The 18942-nt window shown below is 38.9% G+C and overlaps 1 protein-coding gene and 1 pseudogene across 4 annotated transcripts in view; both read left to right on the top strand.

Annotated features, from left to right (window-relative positions):
- PRKX (protein kinase X-linked) overlaps positions 1-18942 on the top strand; it is a 143459-nt gene that overhangs the window by 23184 nt on the left and 101333 nt on the right. The window lies entirely within an intron of this gene.
- On the top strand, positions 8105-9648 carry LOC118838666 (annotated as a pseudogene).

The raw sequence follows: 18942 nt of genomic DNA, 5'->3' as shown, positions 1-18942 counted from the left end.
AAATGAGTAACTCCATTTCTTGGCTCCAGGCATTTTCTCAGGCTATCTGTCACCCAGGCCTGGAATGCTCTCTCTCCTCATCTCTGCTTCCTTTAAGCCTAGGAAGGCAGTAAGCTTAGGAAGCTTTCTTCCCTCTGTTAATTATTTCCTGTTTAGCCTATATATAGCTTATTTGTTGCCTCCCCCATTAGGTCTGTCATGCTAAGCTCCTTGAGGGCAGGGATTATCCTTTGCCTGTTTTTTTGTATCCCCAGTGCTTAGTACAGTACATTGTACATGGTAGTGTGCGACTTAGTAAATGACTGACTGAGCTTGAAGTAACTGTACTGTCCTTTGGGGAGTTAGTTGAGTGTATATAGTAGCTCTTGGTGTAGGGAAGATGAAGGAAGGGAGATAGGAAAAGTTATTGTTGGCTACCAAATGGTACTGTTGGTCCAGGATAGCTCTGCTGTTGTCTTTTGGTGTGGGGCGGGAATGGGAATATAATCCTGGGTTCAAGGTATTGGGATCTGGAGGAAACTTTAGAGAACGTAGTATCACTGTCATATTTGCCGTTGAACAACTAGGTAGCGCACGGCAGATCCAGGATTCAGACCTTCATACATGACTCCCTATTCAGTGTCTCTTTTCACATATGAATCTGCAGTTTCTTAGGTACTCAAAGTTCTCAAGTGAGATATTCATGAATTGGGGAAATAACTGTTTTGCAGTCATTTTGTTTGCTCCGTGATGGAATCTAGAGAAGTATTGTGTCCAAATTCAGACAGCTGAGGATAGAGAAGTGAAAAAACTACTTTTAATAATGAAAATGGTGGTATAAAAGAGATACTGACAAGATTGAAAAAAAGTGTGTTGACTTAAAATGTCATAAGACTTGACGGGTTCAGTATAATTATTTATTTATATGTCACATCATAATCATAAAATTAGTGATGGGTGGATAGCAGAATACAGAAGTGGCCTTGAAGTTTTACCTTGTCTCTAGGAATGTTTTACTTTGCTCCAGGGACCTTTTGGGGAGAAAATTGGGCTTCTGGAGATAATGGAGACAGAAGTACCACCCCCTCCCCCACTGGGCTTTTGCCTCTCAGTGCAGAAGCTGTCAACTTGAATGACTTTCACCTTCTAATAGGATCACTTTCTGTCTGATTATATTAGTAGCAGTTCAAAACCATGTTAGACATTTGGGGAAATTCTAATCATTTTTGTGAAGAAATGAAAATAGGAATCCAACCCAACGAGAAGTTAGTAAGTTCCTATTTGTGATTTATTTCTTTAGTTTTGTACAACGTCTTTAATATGTCTTAATTCATTTTAAAATTGGAGTATCTTTTATGCTTGATGTTTTAGGTGGTGATGATTTTATAAAGTAATGGGCTTGAGGAAATTATTAGTCTTTCTAGTAGTGATTTCTAGGGTCTTCATCATTAGCTTTAAGTAGATTCTCCCCTATGTGGATATCTGATCTGTAAATTACCTTTCTATAATACAAATCCACATTTTGTCAGGACATTGTGTAATGATAACTTGTTTCTCGTGATGAATTATCCATTGAAAAGCCTTTTTTTCTATTACACAGTACCTAGTTCTTAATTAATACTTGACTAATTCTTTGATACTTCAGACAACAAAGTATTTAAAGAGAGATACTTGGAAGGAGTACAGATTTAAAGACCAGAACTGGAGTCTTAATTCACTCAAGACCCTTGTGTAACAAGATCTGTGACCTTGATCAGAGTTCTAAAGTTTTTCAAAGTTGCTTTCATTCTATAATATTATTATCGTATCAATTATTCTCCCAATTCTTCTTTGCTCAGTTTAAATTCATAGAAGTCTTCTATTCTGAAATTTATACATTAAATCATTTCTTATGGCACAATAATATTCCATTATATTTATATACCATAATTTGTTTAGTCATCCCTTGGCAGGTGGGCCCCACTCCCACCCTCTCCAAAGTTTCAAGCCTTTTGGTAACTACAAAAAGAGCTACAACAAATATTTTTTCTACTTATAAGTCCTTTGATATCTTTGGAGTATAAGCCTAGCAGTGGTACAATTGAGTCAAAGGTTATAGACAGTTTAGTGCCTTTTCCGAAGTAGTTGCTTTCCATAATGGCTATACCTATTCATAGCTCCACCAACATTTCATTACTCTTCCTATTTTTCCAACATTTGGGATTTGCAGTTCAATAAACATTTTTTTAAGTGCTTACTATGTGCCAGGCACCACTGAGGATTCTAATTAAGAAAAAAAAAAAAAGACAGTTCATGCCCTTAAGCTTACAATTGAATGGAGGAGACACACACAAAAGGAGGCTGGAAAAGGGAGGAGGTTTGGGCTATGCATGTGGGGGCAGGGCAGGGCAGGGCATCTTCTTCCTTGGAGTTCAAACCTAGCAAAGCTACAGATAGAAAGTGGAGAGTTAGCTAGAGCCCAGATACAGCCTTCTATAAAGGAAAGCTATGGGAGGAGTTTAGTGCTCCACCCTCCAGCTCTCCAGTGAGAAGGGAGAGGGGGCTGAGGGAGTTGGGAAGGTAGTGAGTATTCAAAGGTGAATTAAACCACAAGATGATGAGATTTCAGGTGATCAGCTTATCCTGAGGAGGCCATCCTGTTCCTTGGATTTAAAACCAAACAGTGTTGCAGAAGTAGAACCACAAAGTGGCTTTAATTTGCATTTCTCTAATTACTAGTGATTCAGAGCATTTTAAAAAATATAGTTCATTACAGCTTGGATTTTTTTCCTTTGGAAGTATCTGTTCATGTTCTTTGACTTTTTTTTTTTTTGAAATTGCTCTTAGTCTTATCAATTTGAATCAATTCTTCCATGGGATAAACTTGCATGCTCTTTTTACCTTAATAATTGGTAGTTCCCTGCCTGTGACATGAATGAATGAATGAAGCATTTGTTAAGTGCTTTCTACATGCAAAAAACTTTAAGTGCTGGTGATAGAAATAGAAAAATAAGACAGTCCCTGCTTTAAGGAGCTCACATTCTAGTGAGTGAGACAACATATACAGAAGCTGCAAGTCCTATGGAAAGGTCCCATGGTGCTTGGAGTGTAGCAGCAAAGCTGATGGTAACGTCTCTTCTTTAATGTAATTTTCGCTGATAAAGTTACATGAGCTTCTGATGATGAAACTTTTTTTTTTTCACAAGGTAAGAACTTTAGTGGCAAGAACTTTATTTTCTGGGTATTCAGCAGAGCTGCAGGAGCAGTTGCCAGGATAAATCTCTATAGGGGTTGCTTCTCAGGATAATGGCTGAGGGAAGTGGACTGGAAGCATTACTGTTCCTTTTTCTGTCATTTTCATTTTTATTGATGTGTTCTGTTTTTACATTACAAACATTTGCAGATTACTCCCACCTCATGAGAGGTCTCTATAAAGTTAATAATGACCTCCCTTGAAAGTAAATGAAAAATTTCACATCTGTATCACTTCTCTCTTTTCCCTTCCTTAAGCCATTGAAAACAGAAAAGAAATTCTTATAACAAAGATTAGTCAAGCAAAACAATTTCTTCCAATGTCTATATACAAAAATATGTCTCATTCTGACTCTGATCCGTTATGTCTCTGTAATGGATAGCATGTTTCATCACTGATCCCCTGAAATCATGAATGTTAATTATATTGATCATAGTTCTTACAGCTTTCAAAGTTGTTTGTTTTATAGTGGTTTTATAGTATAAATTGTTCTCCTGGTTCCATTTATTTCGTTCTTCATGAGTTTATAAAAATCCTTGAAATTGTTCATTTTTATATTATTGATGTTATAATATAAATTATTCTTCTGGTCTTGTTCATATCATTTCATATAACTCTTTCTAGAGCATTGCTCTTCCCTGGACTGTCTCCATCAGGATCTGAGGAAATGGTGGTCTAGGTGGTGATGGTAGTTTGATTTGCCCAGAACATGCTGCCTGCCTTCTGTCTTTGACTCTGGGGGCCTTACTGCTTCAGTGGCTGGCTTGGCTTCCCTTTGGGTGGTAGGAGTTGCTTCTCCGGCTTTGAGGGCTTGGCCGAAGGCAGGACTGGAGGGGTGGTGAGATTGCTGCCACTTGTGGGGCTCCAGTCTTATCAACTCTTTGTGATCCCTTTTGGGGTTTTCTTGGCAGAGATACCAGAGTGGTTTGCCATTTCTTTCTCCAGTATTTTAAGGCAAATATGAGTTAAATGATTTGCTAAGAGTCACACAACTGGTGAGCGTCTGAGGCCAAATTTAAACTCAAGTCTCCCTGGCCCAGCATTCTATCCACTAAGTCACCTAGATGCCCTGGGCCTCTTCCAGTATCCTCTTTCTATTGTTTAGAGTTGGTCAGCAGTTACTGGTAGTGATGAGGAATGTGGACCCTTTCTCTGCAATGATTTCTCCTGTCCAGATGAGCTGTGAAACTGGGCTGGAAACAAGTCTGGCAATATTTAGGAGACACTGCCATTCACAAGGTCATTGGGCCTATGCTGTCTCTGTCAGGATCTGAGGGATAATTATCAAGATGTTAGTGGTGATTTGACTTGTCTGGAGGATGCTACTTCCTGTACAACATTAGAGGGAGGAAGCCAGCCAATCACATCATTTGAGTGAGACCTTCCTTCCTCCTTTATGTAGAAACCTTTGGTTCTGGCCTATTTAACTGATGGCAAGTGGGTGGATGGCCTGTTTCACTGGCTGACAGGTGGATTGCCCTACTGTGTATACTGTCCTACTGTGGAGTTGGTGTTAGCCCTCTGCACCTGTTTTGGAGTAGTATGCTGCCCTAGCACTGGAGATATTGTAGCCTGCCCCAGTGTGAGGTATCAGTGCACTGCCCTAATTTTGGAGGTTTTTTAGCTCTCAGACCCTGGTATGTTATCCTGATGGGGTTGATGAAACCCCAGGTACTCATACACTCATTAGGAAGAATCTCACCAATTAACAGAGCTATAGCTCTAAACGACAAGGCTACAAAGCAGGCCCTTATTAGAACGATCATTAAACTCCCATATTCTTCCTGCTGTGGTTGAGACCATTTCATGGAAGTAGTTATATCCATTTTTGTTGGCCTTGCCTCCCCTTGCCATGATTCTGGCTTTGGGTTTCTCAAAGCTTCAAGCCTTCCCTTTGGTCGGTTAGAACATGTCAAATAAAGATCTGCTATTTTCAGTTTTCTCTGGCTGGTCTGATTCTTCTATAAAGCAGCTTTAGTAGACTAGAACACCTTAGAGTTTGAAAGTCATTGTGTGTGTATCGTTGAACTTGCAATCATCAAGGATTTATTTGTTCCTTTGAATCTTGCTCCTGACACTCAAACGGACTGGTATGCTGCCCTAGCACTGGAGATGTTGTAGCCTGCCCCAGTGTGAGGTAACAGCACACTGCCCTAATTTTGGAGGTTTTTTAGCTCTCAGACCCTGGTATGTTATCCTGTTGTTAGTTCTGTGACCACAGAGAAGTCACTTAACCTCTTGGAGCCTGTTTCCTTATCAGTAAAATGGGGATAAAACTACCTGGGGAACTTATCTTACAAGGTGGTTGTGGGGATCCATTTGGGCCATGTATGTGAAGAGCATTGCAAACCTTAGCATTTTTTAAGCATCAGTTATTATAATTATTACTGTTAGGGTCATCATTCTTGTTACTATTATTATGCTGCCTGGGATGTGCACATGCTTCCTATTCTTCCTGTGTTGCCATTTTTTTCCCCATTAGGTTATAAACATACTGTTTTGGGCAAAGGTTACATCTCCTGTTTCCTGTAACCCATCAGAATACCTAATGTACAAGCAGTCCTATTCCTTGTGGCTGCTACATAAATGTTATGGATAAGTTAACAAACAGACATCCGGCTACATCCTTTTCCTTAAGAGATTTCAGAATTAAAAGATGTTTAAGCAAATGGTACGCTTTTAAGTTGGCTAATTTTCCACACTTTAAAGGTAATTCAGGTGTCCATCTTAGGGCCAAAAGCCAGATCAATGAAGGTTGAAATTAGAAGGCTAATTTTAAAATTAGCTGAGTTATTATTAGAGAGGTAGCTTGATGTGATGAAGAGTACTGAGCTTGGAGTCAAAGGTGGATCAAATTTTGAATTCTGCCTCTGAAACTTGTGTATGTGATTATGGGCAAAAATATCTTTCATTTTCCTTCTGAAATAAGGGTAATTACCTCATAAGACTCTTGTGAGAGTGAAAAAAGAGTGCTTCACAAACTTTAAAAATGCTCTAATGTCAGTTATTTTTTTTAGAGACATAGTTCTGATTGGTTTAGGAAATTATTTTGCTTATAGATTTACAGAAAGTTAAAACTGGAAGAGAGAGACTTGGGAAGTAATCCAGTCCACTCCCTTAATTCTATAAATGAGAAAAGAGGTTCAGAATGGGTGACTTTATACATAATAACTAATATTTATGCACTATTGTAAAGTACTTTACATCTTGAACTGTATGTCTTGTAGACACGTGCAAAGCGGAACTCATTATCTCTACCCCACCTAACTCCCCCCCACCTCCCCATTTGCTAATTTCTTTGTTAAGGGTACCACCATCCTCCCAGTCACTTGGGCTCACAGAGTACGTGTCATCATTGACTCCTTACTCTCACTCAACCCCCTGTATCCAGTCAATTACCAAGTCCAGTTGTTTCTATCTTCCTAATATCTCTGGAATATGCCCCCTTCTCTTCTCTGACACAGCCCCTGGTACAGGCCCTCATCACCTCATTTCTGAATTATTGCAATAGTGTGTTGTTTGCTCTTTCTGTCTCATGTCTCTCACCATTGTAGACTGTCATCCTTCACTGAGCTATCAAATTCTTACTGTGCAAGTGTGACCATCCCACCTCCCTATTCAGTTAATTCCAGTGGCTCCTTTTTGCCTCTAGGCTCAGGGTTTATAAAACCCTTTGGAACATGGCCCCTTTGTACCTTTCCACTCTTCCACCTTTTTCACCTCTACTTTTTGACCCAGTGACACCGGGCTTGCTGTTCTTCATACTTGACAGCCCACCTTTGACTTCAGCTTTTTCACTGGCTATGTCCCCTACTTGGAAATCTTTCCTCATCTCCATGTCCTGTCTTCTCTCTCTTCCTTTGTGTCTCAGCTAAAGTCCCACATTCTACAAGAAGCCTTTCTTGATCCTCCAGAATGCTACTACTTTCCATTTGTTAATTATTTCCTATTTATCCTGGATAAATCTTGTTTGCAAATAATGATTGGAGTGTTGTATCTCCCATTAGACTGTGATCTTGAGGGAAGACTGCCTTTTGCTTTTCTTTGTATTCCCAGTGCTTAGCACAGTGCCTGGTACATAGTAGGAGCTTAATAAATGCTAGCTTGCTTGACTGACCTCATTTATTCCTCACAGCAACCCTATGAACTAGTTATTATTGTTATACTTAAGAGCTCTCGCTTATTAGAGGTGAGTGGTCTCTAAGTGGTTACTATACAGGGCAGGGTGTTCCTAAAGTTTGGACACGTAGGCAAAAATGCATATTTTCAAGAAATGAAGGGAATGAAATTTTCAATAACATTTTATTTAATTGGAATATTAACAAATAACATCTTCAATATGATTTCCTTCATCTGTGATGCAAAGGTTGATGCGCTTTGCAAGATTCACGTGAACTTGATGCAATAACTCATTGTACATTGCCGTCAATTTTAGCACATTCACTCCATCTGTTCAATCAAGTGTGTTGCGTCTGTGATTTTCATTGAGTACACCTTCTCCTTTAGCGTACTATAGAAAAAGAAGTCAAGGGGACTAAGGTCTGTTAATATTCCAAATATTTCAAAGTATGCATTTTTGCCTATGTGTCCAGACTTTAGGGACACCCTGTACTTCTAACCTTGCTGAGATAGGGAAATTCTCTCCCCAAACCCCCTCCCCTCCAAAAATGAAGAAGAATTAATTATCTGGCACCAAACGTTGGAGACTAATTTCATATTACTCTCCCTCATGCAATATGCATTTCAGCCAACTGGTCTACATGCCTTTCCTGGTAGATGAGATTTCATCTTTAACCTGTGCCTTTGCACTCAAGGAGATTCCTCTCACTCCTTGCCAAAGCTTCATAGAGCCTCCAGCTGCGGCTTCTCCCTCCCCTGGCCAGAGCGGAAAAAATGGCTGCCTTGCAGCTAGAAGAGAACCTGGTCTGTGCAATCTGCCTGGAGCTATACCGGGAAGTGGTCACTCTGCCCTGTGGCCACAACTTTTGCTGGGTTTGCACGGAATACCACTGGCGCAGGTGGACTGCCCCCAGTGCTGGACCCCATCCACGCACAGCACAAGAACGGGGCTCTGTGTGACGTGGTGGATACCTTTCTGGGAAGCCCAAGGTCAGCCGGTAGCGGTGTAGACCGTGCTCGGCCTGAGCCTGGCAGCCCGATGCCCTGGCATGGGCAAGCCCTGGAGCTCTACTGTCAGACAGAGAAGCTGTAAATCTTCTGTGCCTGCACGGTGGGCCAGTGCCAGGGTCCCTGGCGTGACCAGCCCGATGTGGAGCGCAAAGAACAGGAGAAATAGCTGGAAGAGCAGCTGGAGGAAAATTGGAGCCAGGCAGTTCAGGCCGAGGAACAACTTAAGGAGCTGCAGCAGAAGAATGAGGAGATCCAGAACTCAGCCCACAGTCTGGCCTTGGCTGTCTCCAACGAAGTCTCTTGCTTGCTGCGGGCCCTCGAAGCACAACGGGATAAAGGGCTCCAGAGCATTGAACAGGAACAGTCAGCTGCTCTGGCACAGGCCAGGGAGACCAAGCAGTGGCTTCAGGACCACCTAGACCACCTACCTAGCACAGCACACCTTGCAGATCCAGGAGCTGCTGACCTGTCCCAGTGACATGAGCTTCCTCCAGAGGGCTCTACTTCTAATATCTCCTGGTTCTTTGGCATCAGTGCCCTCACTGAAGTGGGATGCAGATGCTGGTCAGCTGAATAAACAGAAGACACTAGACCAAATCTATCAACTCCTGCTGAGGGATGAAATTGACCCTGTGATTTTTGGAGATGCTGATCCTAGCCTCAAGGAGCACAGAGGACCCCTGGAATTGGACCCCAGACCAGTGTGAGGTCTAAGGAAGGAACTGAAACAGAATTACTGCAACCTCACCTTTGACCGTGACACTGCCAACCACCACCGCTACCTATCCTGCCAAAACCAGCCGGTTGAACATGGCTCCAGGTCCCTATGTGCTACCCAGCCTGGGAGGTTTTGGCTATGGCAAGTTCTATGTGCCCTGGGCTTTGAGGCAGGAAAGCACTATTGGGAGGTAGAAGTGTCAGACCATTCTGTGACCCTGGGTGTCACCTATCCTGGACTTGCCCAGCAAAACCTGCTGGGACAGATGGACAACATTGGAAGAAACCCGTGTTCCTGGGGGCTCCAAGTACAGAAGGGTGGCTATCAGACCTGGCACAATGGGGGGACTCAGCGATTTCTGGGCAGACCCAGACACCTCCTGGGAATGGAGTTGGACCTGCCTGTTGGACGTCTCTCTTTCTATAGCTTGGAGCCCCGGGTCCTGCTCCTGCATGTTTTCAGTGCCTTCTTCACCCAGCCCCTGTACCCTGTTTTCTGGTTCTGTGAGGGCAGAACCATCACCTTCTGTCAGCTGCCTGGGGCCACGCCTTATTCTGGGCCCCAGGGAGAAGCACTTAGTCCCAGCTGAACAGTATCTATAAAGAGGGTGGGGAAGCCCAGAGAAATACAGTTATGGTAAAGAGGCAGCAGGGGCACACAACGTTGCTATCACTGTGTACAATCTTCTGGTTCTGCTTACTTCACTCAGAATCAGTTCATGTTAAGTGTTCCCAGGTTTTTCTGAAATCTGCCTGCTCATCATTTGTTATAACACAATAGTATTCCATTACATTCATATACCACAACTTGTTTAGCCATTCCCCAGTTGATCGGCATCCCCTCAATTTCCAATTCTTTGTCACCACAAAGAGGAGCTGTTATAAATATTTTTGTACTTAAAAAAATAAAGAATATCCAGCTGCCAAACAAGCTCTCAGGTATTCCTCCCTCTAGAGTCTGGGGGGGCCTTTCCTGATTGTTGGTTAGTGTTCTCTTTCCTGCCAAAATTGTTTTGTATTTACTTTGTCTTAATTTTGTGTGTCCTCTATGTATATAAAACTTTCCTCTAGTAGAATGTAAACTCCTTGAGGGAAGGGACTCTTATTTTTTTTTTTTTGTCTTTTACCTCCTGGAACTAAAATAAAGCCTAATAATGAATTAGGCATTCACTTAATCTCGTTGAATTGACTTGATTATCCAAGTTAGGAATATCATTCCCCTACAAAAGAGATAGCATAGTGCGTGGGAAGGCACTTTGGACTCAATGTAAATAGGCTCAGGTTCTAGTTTTGGCTTATTTACTCATTTGGGAGTTTTGTCAAATTGCATTACCTTTTCTAGGCCTGTTTCCTTGTGTGTAAAATGAGGTGTTGGACTATCTGATTTCTGAGGTCCCTTCTTCCCCTAAATTCTGTGATGCCATTTCAATTAGAGGGAATGAAGGCTATAAGTAAATAGGCAGGACTAGAAAGAAGGGACAGGATTAAAACAGGGTTTCTTAACCTTTTTTGCCTGTCCTAGATGCCTCTGGCAGTCTGGTAAAGTGTAGGTGACCACTTCTTTAAATAATATTTTTAAATGCATAAAATAGAATGCATAGGATTGCTTATAAAGGAAGCCAAATACTTTGAAGCACAGTTATCAAAATGTATTTTTTAAAAAGTTCCTGTATTTCCGTTTGAGAACCCCTAGATTAGATGGTTAAAAGAAGAAACAACTTACAAAAAACCAAACAAACAATTTTCAGTCTTATATCCCAGAGTACTTGCTAATTGGGACACATTTTTCTTCTATATGAGTGATCCTTTTTTCCATGTATCCCATTGAAGCTAGGTGGCACAGTATATAGAATATTGGGCCTGGAGTCAGGAAGATCTGAGTTGAAATGTGGCTTTAGACACTTATTGACTATCTGTGTGATCCTGGGCTAGTCTGAAAAATGGGGACAATAACCGCACCTCCCAGGGTTGTTGTGAACGTCCAATGAGATAATATTTGTAAAGTGCTTAAGCACAATGCCTGGTTCATTGTTGTTCAGTCACGTTCAACTCTTCGTGACTCCATGGACCATAGCACTTAGTAGGTAGGCACTCTGTAAATGCTTATTCCCTCTCCCAATAATGCAAAACACATACACATGCCATCAGAAATTAATTGTTTTAGAATGTGAATTTCCATAGCCTGATGGCTGATTAAATATGTATTGGGGCTCGTTGATAGTACAGATAAGGTGATATAGAAGTGAGTAAAATGCTTGGAGTGTGACTCTTCACCTGGTGTGATGACTGGTGGTAGGCTGAACACTTATGCCTTTGGCTGTGTTTTGTTCAGCACTCATATCAGTGACTTGGCTAGAGATATGAATTGGGGAAGTTCCCTGCCCTTGGAGATCTTGAAGCAGAGGCAGGATGATAAAGAATGACTTCTTGTTTCAGGAAATTCCTGGATTAGATTTACCTACTTTCCAACTCTAGAGTTCTGTTAGGCAACATTTAAAAGTATTTTTAGAAAAGCTAGTATATGCATGAGTCAGTTATAATGCATTTGCATAAAATTTTTTAAAAAAATGAAAACCAATTCTGAGATTTTTAAAAAAGGGAGTGTAAAGGAGTTCCTGTAGAATGGATTGAATGAAATGACTGACAGTAAGCATTCAAAACTGGTGGTAAATATAAGTGAGCTGGAATTGTCTCAGTTATAGATCTAGTCACCTAACTATTCAGAAGTGCTGGATAAATAAATGCAGGAGAAGAGATCCATAAAAGGACTGACTTGATAAAGATTCATATATTTCTGCTTTACATATAGAACCTGTCTTTTCCAGGGAACACATTAGCTTTAGAGGAGCCTAGGTAGAATACGTCATTGGTTTATGATAATAGAATCAGAGATCTAGACTAGGAAGATACTTCTAGTCAAAATCCTTCGTTTTGTAGGTAAAGGAAACAGAGATCCATGGAAGCTAGAGGACCTGCCCAAGGTCATATAGTCCATAATCATTGGAGGCAGTGTTTGAACCCAGATCCTCTGACTCCAGAGCCAGTGTTTTTTCATTCTTCCACGCTATTCTTTTGTCTTGCCATATTTGCCAGGAAGCCCAGGTGCTCTTTACCATACCTTTGAATCTGTTCCAAAGCATCTTTCTAATTTGTGATAAGTTTCCAAACAGGAAGCCTTTGAAATGGAATAAATTTCTCAAACTGTGAGGTATGGGGCTGATTTAGTAAAAAGATCTCTTTCTATCATATGATTCTTTCACCATTACCCTTTTCTGCCTTGTGTAGTAAGTGGTAATGACTTCATACAATGGCGATTTGATATTCCAGGGTCTTATACCATTTTACTTTAAGATTTGTAATTACCTTGCACAAATACACACACATACATATAGAGCCCTGAATGCTCCATTAATGTGCAGACCATTTCCTTTTAAATTTTTGTATTCTTTCAGTGACTAGTGCAGTACTCTTAGCATATTGTAATATTTATAGTGTTGACTGGAATCGAACATGTGAATGTAGATACAGTGTACAAATATCTTGGGATAAAGTAAAATAAGTTTGGTGATATACAATAAACCCTACAATGTTTTACATCTTTAAAATATTTTAATATGTAATATGTCCTTTAATATTCAGTATGCCTCCCTTTTTACTGTAGTCTCTTGATGTATATGATTTTCTGTTGTGTTCACAATATTGATCTACATTCTTTCATTTTTTGTCTATAATACAGAATTTTGTCGTATTGGCTATTAAGAATATCTGCGAATAGTCCATTTTTTTTCCCACGTCTAGTTTTGATTCTAGTCCTTAGGTTTTCAATGGTCCTGGAAGCACTTTTTGTATCTCTATGTCATGGATAAATTTCCTAACCTTTTGAGATGTGCAGTATGGTGCAAGGTCATATTGAATTATTCCATGTTGATTTGAGAATTTTTATAATTCTGGAACAATTCTGCCTCTCAATTCCTTCAGCAGGGCCGAGACTTTGAGGTTCACTTGAAGTAAAAACTGCTAAAACAGTGTTTTGGAGGGGAGATGATGTTTTGTAGTTGAATAAAAATTTCCAGATCTTGTGGGTCTATAGAAATTTATAGAAACTTCTTGTGGAAATTATTTTGGTAGAACCTTTTTTGAATGAAAAGTGAATTTCATAGTAAAAATAAGCTCTTTCCAATATTTAATATTTCAGCCTTTGTATTGCCTTCTCTACAATAATCATTTTAACAAATGACATCCTAAGTAAAAAAAAAAAAGTCCACATTTCTCTATAGTATTTGGGTTTTGTTTTCACACCTGTATATATTCAGCAATTTACATATAATCCTAGCATAATATAATAAATAAAAGCACAAAATCAACACAAAGGCAAATAGCTTAAATGTAAACATTTTATGTTCAGAGTGGGGCATTCATTGATGTAGGGGAAAACAGTTTAGAGCTATTTTTTGACCTTTCATTTTTCTCTTAAAACGTGAGATATTTGCATTCTAATTTATGGCAGTATATTATGTGTGTGAGTGAAAGAGAGAGAGACTTGGAAAAGCAGGTGAAGAAGAGAAACGGATGGGATGGGCAAAGAAAGAGGAAGGAAAAGAGAAAAAAGGAGAGGATCTTTTAAAAAGATTTTTATTATTATTATATCTTCTTATCTTTTATTATTATCCTATATCTTCACTGCTAGTGGTAACTAACTAGCTAGTATTCATACCATTAACTTTTTTGCACTTCAGTGGGTATAACTCTGGTCCCTTGGATCTAACTGTACATAAAGAAGCTTTTCTAGCTCTAGAAAAATGTAGCAAATTCTAAAATGCTATTGTGTTTTGACCTACTTTTCTAGGTGGTATTTATTGATCAAATTCAAGTCATGTTTTCTAAGTTCAATATAACTAAGACCTTATTAGTGCAAATAATATAACAAATCCCATGAAGTAGTCCTGTTATTTGAATTTGCACTGTATATTTCCTTTGGGCTGTAACCAATGACTATATTTTACACAATTATAACTTTGAATAATGTGAATTCAAATATATGCAACCACTTCATGGGATTCATTATTTGCACTGATCAGGACCTAACCATAGATAACTCATACTAAGATCTGATCGGAACACTCCCTTGTACTTTCTCAAGAATGAGCATCTTTCAGAGAAAGTTAAAATTGTGTCATATCCCTCTTTGACAGGTACCCCCTGAAACCTAGTTGCTTTTCTTACATGGAGCAGCTATGATAGCAAAGCAAAAATAATACATGTCACAATTACGAGTTCTGGAGAATTTTCAGGGTATGCTGGATAATTATATCTAAATAAATGAAGAGAAAATAAGTGGTACTGTGTTCAATAAGCAAATAGCTGGGATCTATCTCACTGACTAGGCTTAATATTCAAGTTCAGTAGCACATTGTGATCATAAAATATTTTGTTCTAGAAGTCTTTAAAAATTAATAGGTAAGGCAGTTACAAAATCTTTGGAAACAAGGACATTTATTTTGCTCCCAGAATGGAAACATGATTTACTTGAAATAAATGTCTTTTTATAGATATGAGCTTTGCATTTTAAACTACCTGACTGAGAGGAGTGTTTTAAATTTCCTTTTAATGATACAATATAAATGACTACAGTGATCCTAAAGTATAATTAAAATTAAAAGGAGGTTAAATAATTTCCAAATACAAAGACATTTCATGAAACAACATGCTGTCTCCTCATTTGAAGTTAAAAAAAAACAACCCAGCATATTTTTTGCTTAAATGAAAAGCAAGAAACTTAGATTCCAATGTAAATATTTTCTCTCCAGTGTTTGTTACATTTTGCTTTTCATGATTTTCCACATGTGAATAACAGCTCAGAAAAGACTAATAATAAATTTTCTCCCAATAAATCCAAGGTATAGCTTTAAAAGCTTGCCTATATAAGACTAAGTATTTCTATCAGGATCAAATAATATAGAAGTTCCAGTTACTATAAAGATAGTTTCAAAATCTTTTTGCCTCTCATGATACCTACCAGTCTATAGGGCTTAGTGCCTGCTATTGTAAACAACAGCAATGTAGTTGATGCTTAATGAGGGCTTTATGTGTGCTTTGTGAAGAACCTAAGGCAGACTATGGAGAAGATATGATACCTGCAATGAAGAAATGGAGTCAAATCCAATGTCTGTCTTTTACTTTAAGCAAAACTATTGACTGGGCTAAAAAAAAAGCTGAATTGGAGGATGACTTCATTTTATAAAATGATTACCCTTTATACAGAATAATTCAACAGATTAAATACTGTAGTAACTTTTTTGTCAGGCGTTGTGGGACAATGAAATGTTTCTGCATAAGAAACTGGAACATTTCTTTCAAGAAGCAAAGGCGTGGTCTTTAAAAGTGATATTATTGTAGCCATGTTATGGCAGTTTCTAAAAGTATCTTTCTTAAGCTAAGGATATTAAGCGTAATTTAACCTTTTCTTGATGATTCAGTTGTTTGTCCTTTGTTCTTGAAGAGGACCATGACATCAGGGAGGTGATGCCATGACTTGCAAGTGAATTGAATTTAAGGGAGGGAAGGCTGTGCAAAGTCACCAGCCTCCTTTCTCCTCCAGAATCATCTGGGTCCAGTGGTGAGATATAGACCAGGACGATTGGAGATGGCCCTGCATGGGAGATTTTGGCCTTTTTAAGTTAAGGGCTGTCCCAGGTCTCAGTTTGACTTAGGCAACACCCATTCAGTGATTAAGGCTAGGTAAGAAATAAGACAGAGTATGGACAACCACTGAATCAGTATCCTCATTGTGAACAGTTAATCTGTCTTTTATTCATAGGATCATAGATTTAATGCTGGAAAGGACCTTGTAGGTCATATAATTCCTTCCTCTTATTTTATAGATGTAAAAACAAGCCTTGAGTAAGGAAAGTGACTTGCCTAAGGTTACAGGGAAGAAGAATTTCTACATCTATAAAATAAAGGGATTGTACAACTAGTACAACTAGTTTCCATGATGAATCTATAAAGTACATAATATTTGAAGACACCTACCATGATTCTTTTCACCAGTCTAATTCTGATTTATAATATGACATAGTTTCCATTCACCTCACCATTGTGGTTGTCCTCCAGTAGATATACTCCTATCTGTCCTTAAAATATGGTGTCCAGCACTGACAGAAAGAAACTATGCCATAGGTTTTATCTGACTAGTGTACTGTGGAACTATTACTTAAGCTGTTTTAGACTAGTAGTGGGGAACCATGTGGCCTCAAGGCCACATGTGGCCCTCTAGGCCCTCAAGTGTGGTCCTTAGACTGAATCCAAACTTCACAGAACAAATTCCTTTAATAAAAGGATCTATTCTGTAAAACTGTAGTCTGACTGCAGCTTATTGTAGTAAAACTGAGTATTAGACCAGTTAGGAGATTTAAGTTCAAACCTCAGATCTGACAACAAAAACCACAGGGTCATAGATTCAGAACTAGAAGACATTTAGAGAGTCTGTGTAATTGTCAGTCAGTTAATTAACAAGTATTTATTAAGTTCCTTTTTTGTGCCAGGGACCGTTTTAGGCCCTGGCATGAAATAAACCCTACTCACAAGGAATTTACATTCTAATAAGGTAGCCAGTAACTAAGTTTATCAATGTATGTAGCATAAATATAAAGTAAATGCATACAAATCTATACAAAGTAGGTAAATAGAAAGTGATTTGGGAAGGAAGGAGACTAGCACTTGGTGGGGTACATCAGGAAATTATTCTTAGAAGAGAAGAGGGACCTGGTGAGGTAGAGGTAAGGCAGGAGTTCATTCTAGGTGAATGGAAAGCCAGTGGAAAGGCACATAGACTGGAGATGGAGTGCCTGTATGAGGAACAGAGAAGGTCACAGAGTCCAAGAGGGAGAGTGATACCCAGTGAGGCTGAAAAGGTAGGTTGGGGCCATATTGTGTAGGTCTTTAAAATAGTAACAGAGGAGTTTTAAGTTTTATTCTAGAAGCAGTAGGAAGCCACTAGAGTTGAGAGAGTAGAAGAATGACATAATTGGATCTGTGGTTAAGGAAAATTACTTTGGTAGCACTGTATAGGATGGGATGGATTGGAGTGCTAAGAGGCTTAAGGCCAGGAATACCTATTAGGGGACTATTGCTATAATTTAGGTGAGAGGTAATAAGGCTTGAGCTCAATAACAAAGTCTAAAGCAGCATAGGGGGTTGGTTAGTAGAGAGAAGTGGTTGAATGGGAGAATATTGTGAAGGTAGAAATGGCAAGAAGAAATGGCAAGATTTGGCAACTAACTGAATATGTGGGTTGAGGTAAAATGAGGAGTCAAGAGTAATGCCAGAGTTCAAACCTGCAAGCCACTTTACTTCTCTAGTCATTTTTCTCATTTGTAAAATGAGCAAAATTGGGTGATTATACTTGGATTACTTATGTCCCACAGTTGTGAGAAAGTTGCTTTATAAACTTCAAATTGCTATATAATTATAGCTCCCAATATAGTCTTAAGATCACATTCACATTTTTGGCAGCCATCTCAAACTATTGACTCAGAATGACCTTATAGTCAATGAAAACCTATGCTTATTTTGCATGATCTTTTTGTCTAGGAAGGTTTCCCTTGTGCTTTACCTGTAAAATTCATAGTTATACTTAAGTGCATGTTTTTATATTTATTCATATTCAGTTTTCCAAGCTTTACTGATCTTTTCAGATTCCTATTATTCAGTGAAATGGATATTTTTCAGCTTTCAGTTGTCTACAAGTGTAAGATCATACTATTGTGAAGTTTGTCATCATAAATTAGCTTCCCTGAGTACTGAAATATTTTCTTTCTTTAGAATCCTTTTTTAATTTGAATATGACATTATTAATACATACAGGAGTAGTGTAGTGTCCTTTCATCTTAATAACTAATACTTTAGGAAAAGATTTCCTCCCCTAACACCTTGGTAAGAAGGAGGCTTTGCAGATTTTGGATAGAGAATTGAGGGGAAAGGAATGATATAATTTCTCTCCTCCCCGAAGGAGGAACCTTCCATATATCTTGTGTAAGATTATTACTCAAAGGCTCTTTAGTACTTTTTTCCCTTTATTTCATTTGTTTTAAAGTTTGGAATGCAAGGTTCTTTTTATCAATTGAGTTTTACACCTGTTCCTAAAGTGAGGTCACTTTGTAGTATTTATATTCAAAAATGGAAATTTCATCCCTACTTGTGTTTTCTGGCATTTTAGGTGAAGAAAAAGCCACCTTTCCAAGAAGTTCTGAATTTCAACTCTGTGATTTTATGCTTTTTCCTTCATCTCCTCTCCACCATTATTCTGTTTACATTGGTACAGGAAGTAACCTTGTCTTTCTGTTTTCTGAAGACAACTAATAACTAACAAAACATTATACCTGGAGTTTAGTGAAGCTTTCAGTGAACCAGTCAGTCAGCAAGCATTTATTAGGTATCTTCTGTGTTTTAGTTACTGGGGATACAACACAAAAGTATAACAATCTCTGTCCTCAAGAAACTTAAAAAATTTGAAGTTTTTACAGAGACATCTTTATGTTCATAGGTGTTTAAATAGAATCTGTTATTTCATGCAGCCAACTAGGTTTGAATTTCTAAGCCTTACTTCTGTAGATTAGCCTATCCAGAGAAATATTTTTGCTACTTCTGCTACCACCACCACCACCACCACCACCACCACCACCATCACCACCATCACCATCACCACCATCAATATTTGACTTTTAAATAGCAATTTAAGGTTTCAAAAATGGTTTTAGTGTAAGGTGTCTCATTTGACCCCCAAAACAACCCTGTGAGATGGGTACTCTCTGATATTCCACCGGCTTTATGAAGTCATTTCAAGTATTTTCTCCAGTGTTGCCAACTGAAAATCTACCCACACC

Source organism: Trichosurus vulpecula, chromosome 2, assembly GCF_011100635.1.
Source record: "Trichosurus vulpecula isolate mTriVul1 chromosome 2, mTriVul1.pri, whole genome shotgun sequence".
NCBI lineage: Eukaryota > Metazoa > Chordata > Mammalia > Diprotodontia > Phalangeridae > Trichosurus > Trichosurus vulpecula.
This window is presented reverse-complemented; position numbering and strand designations above follow the sequence as displayed.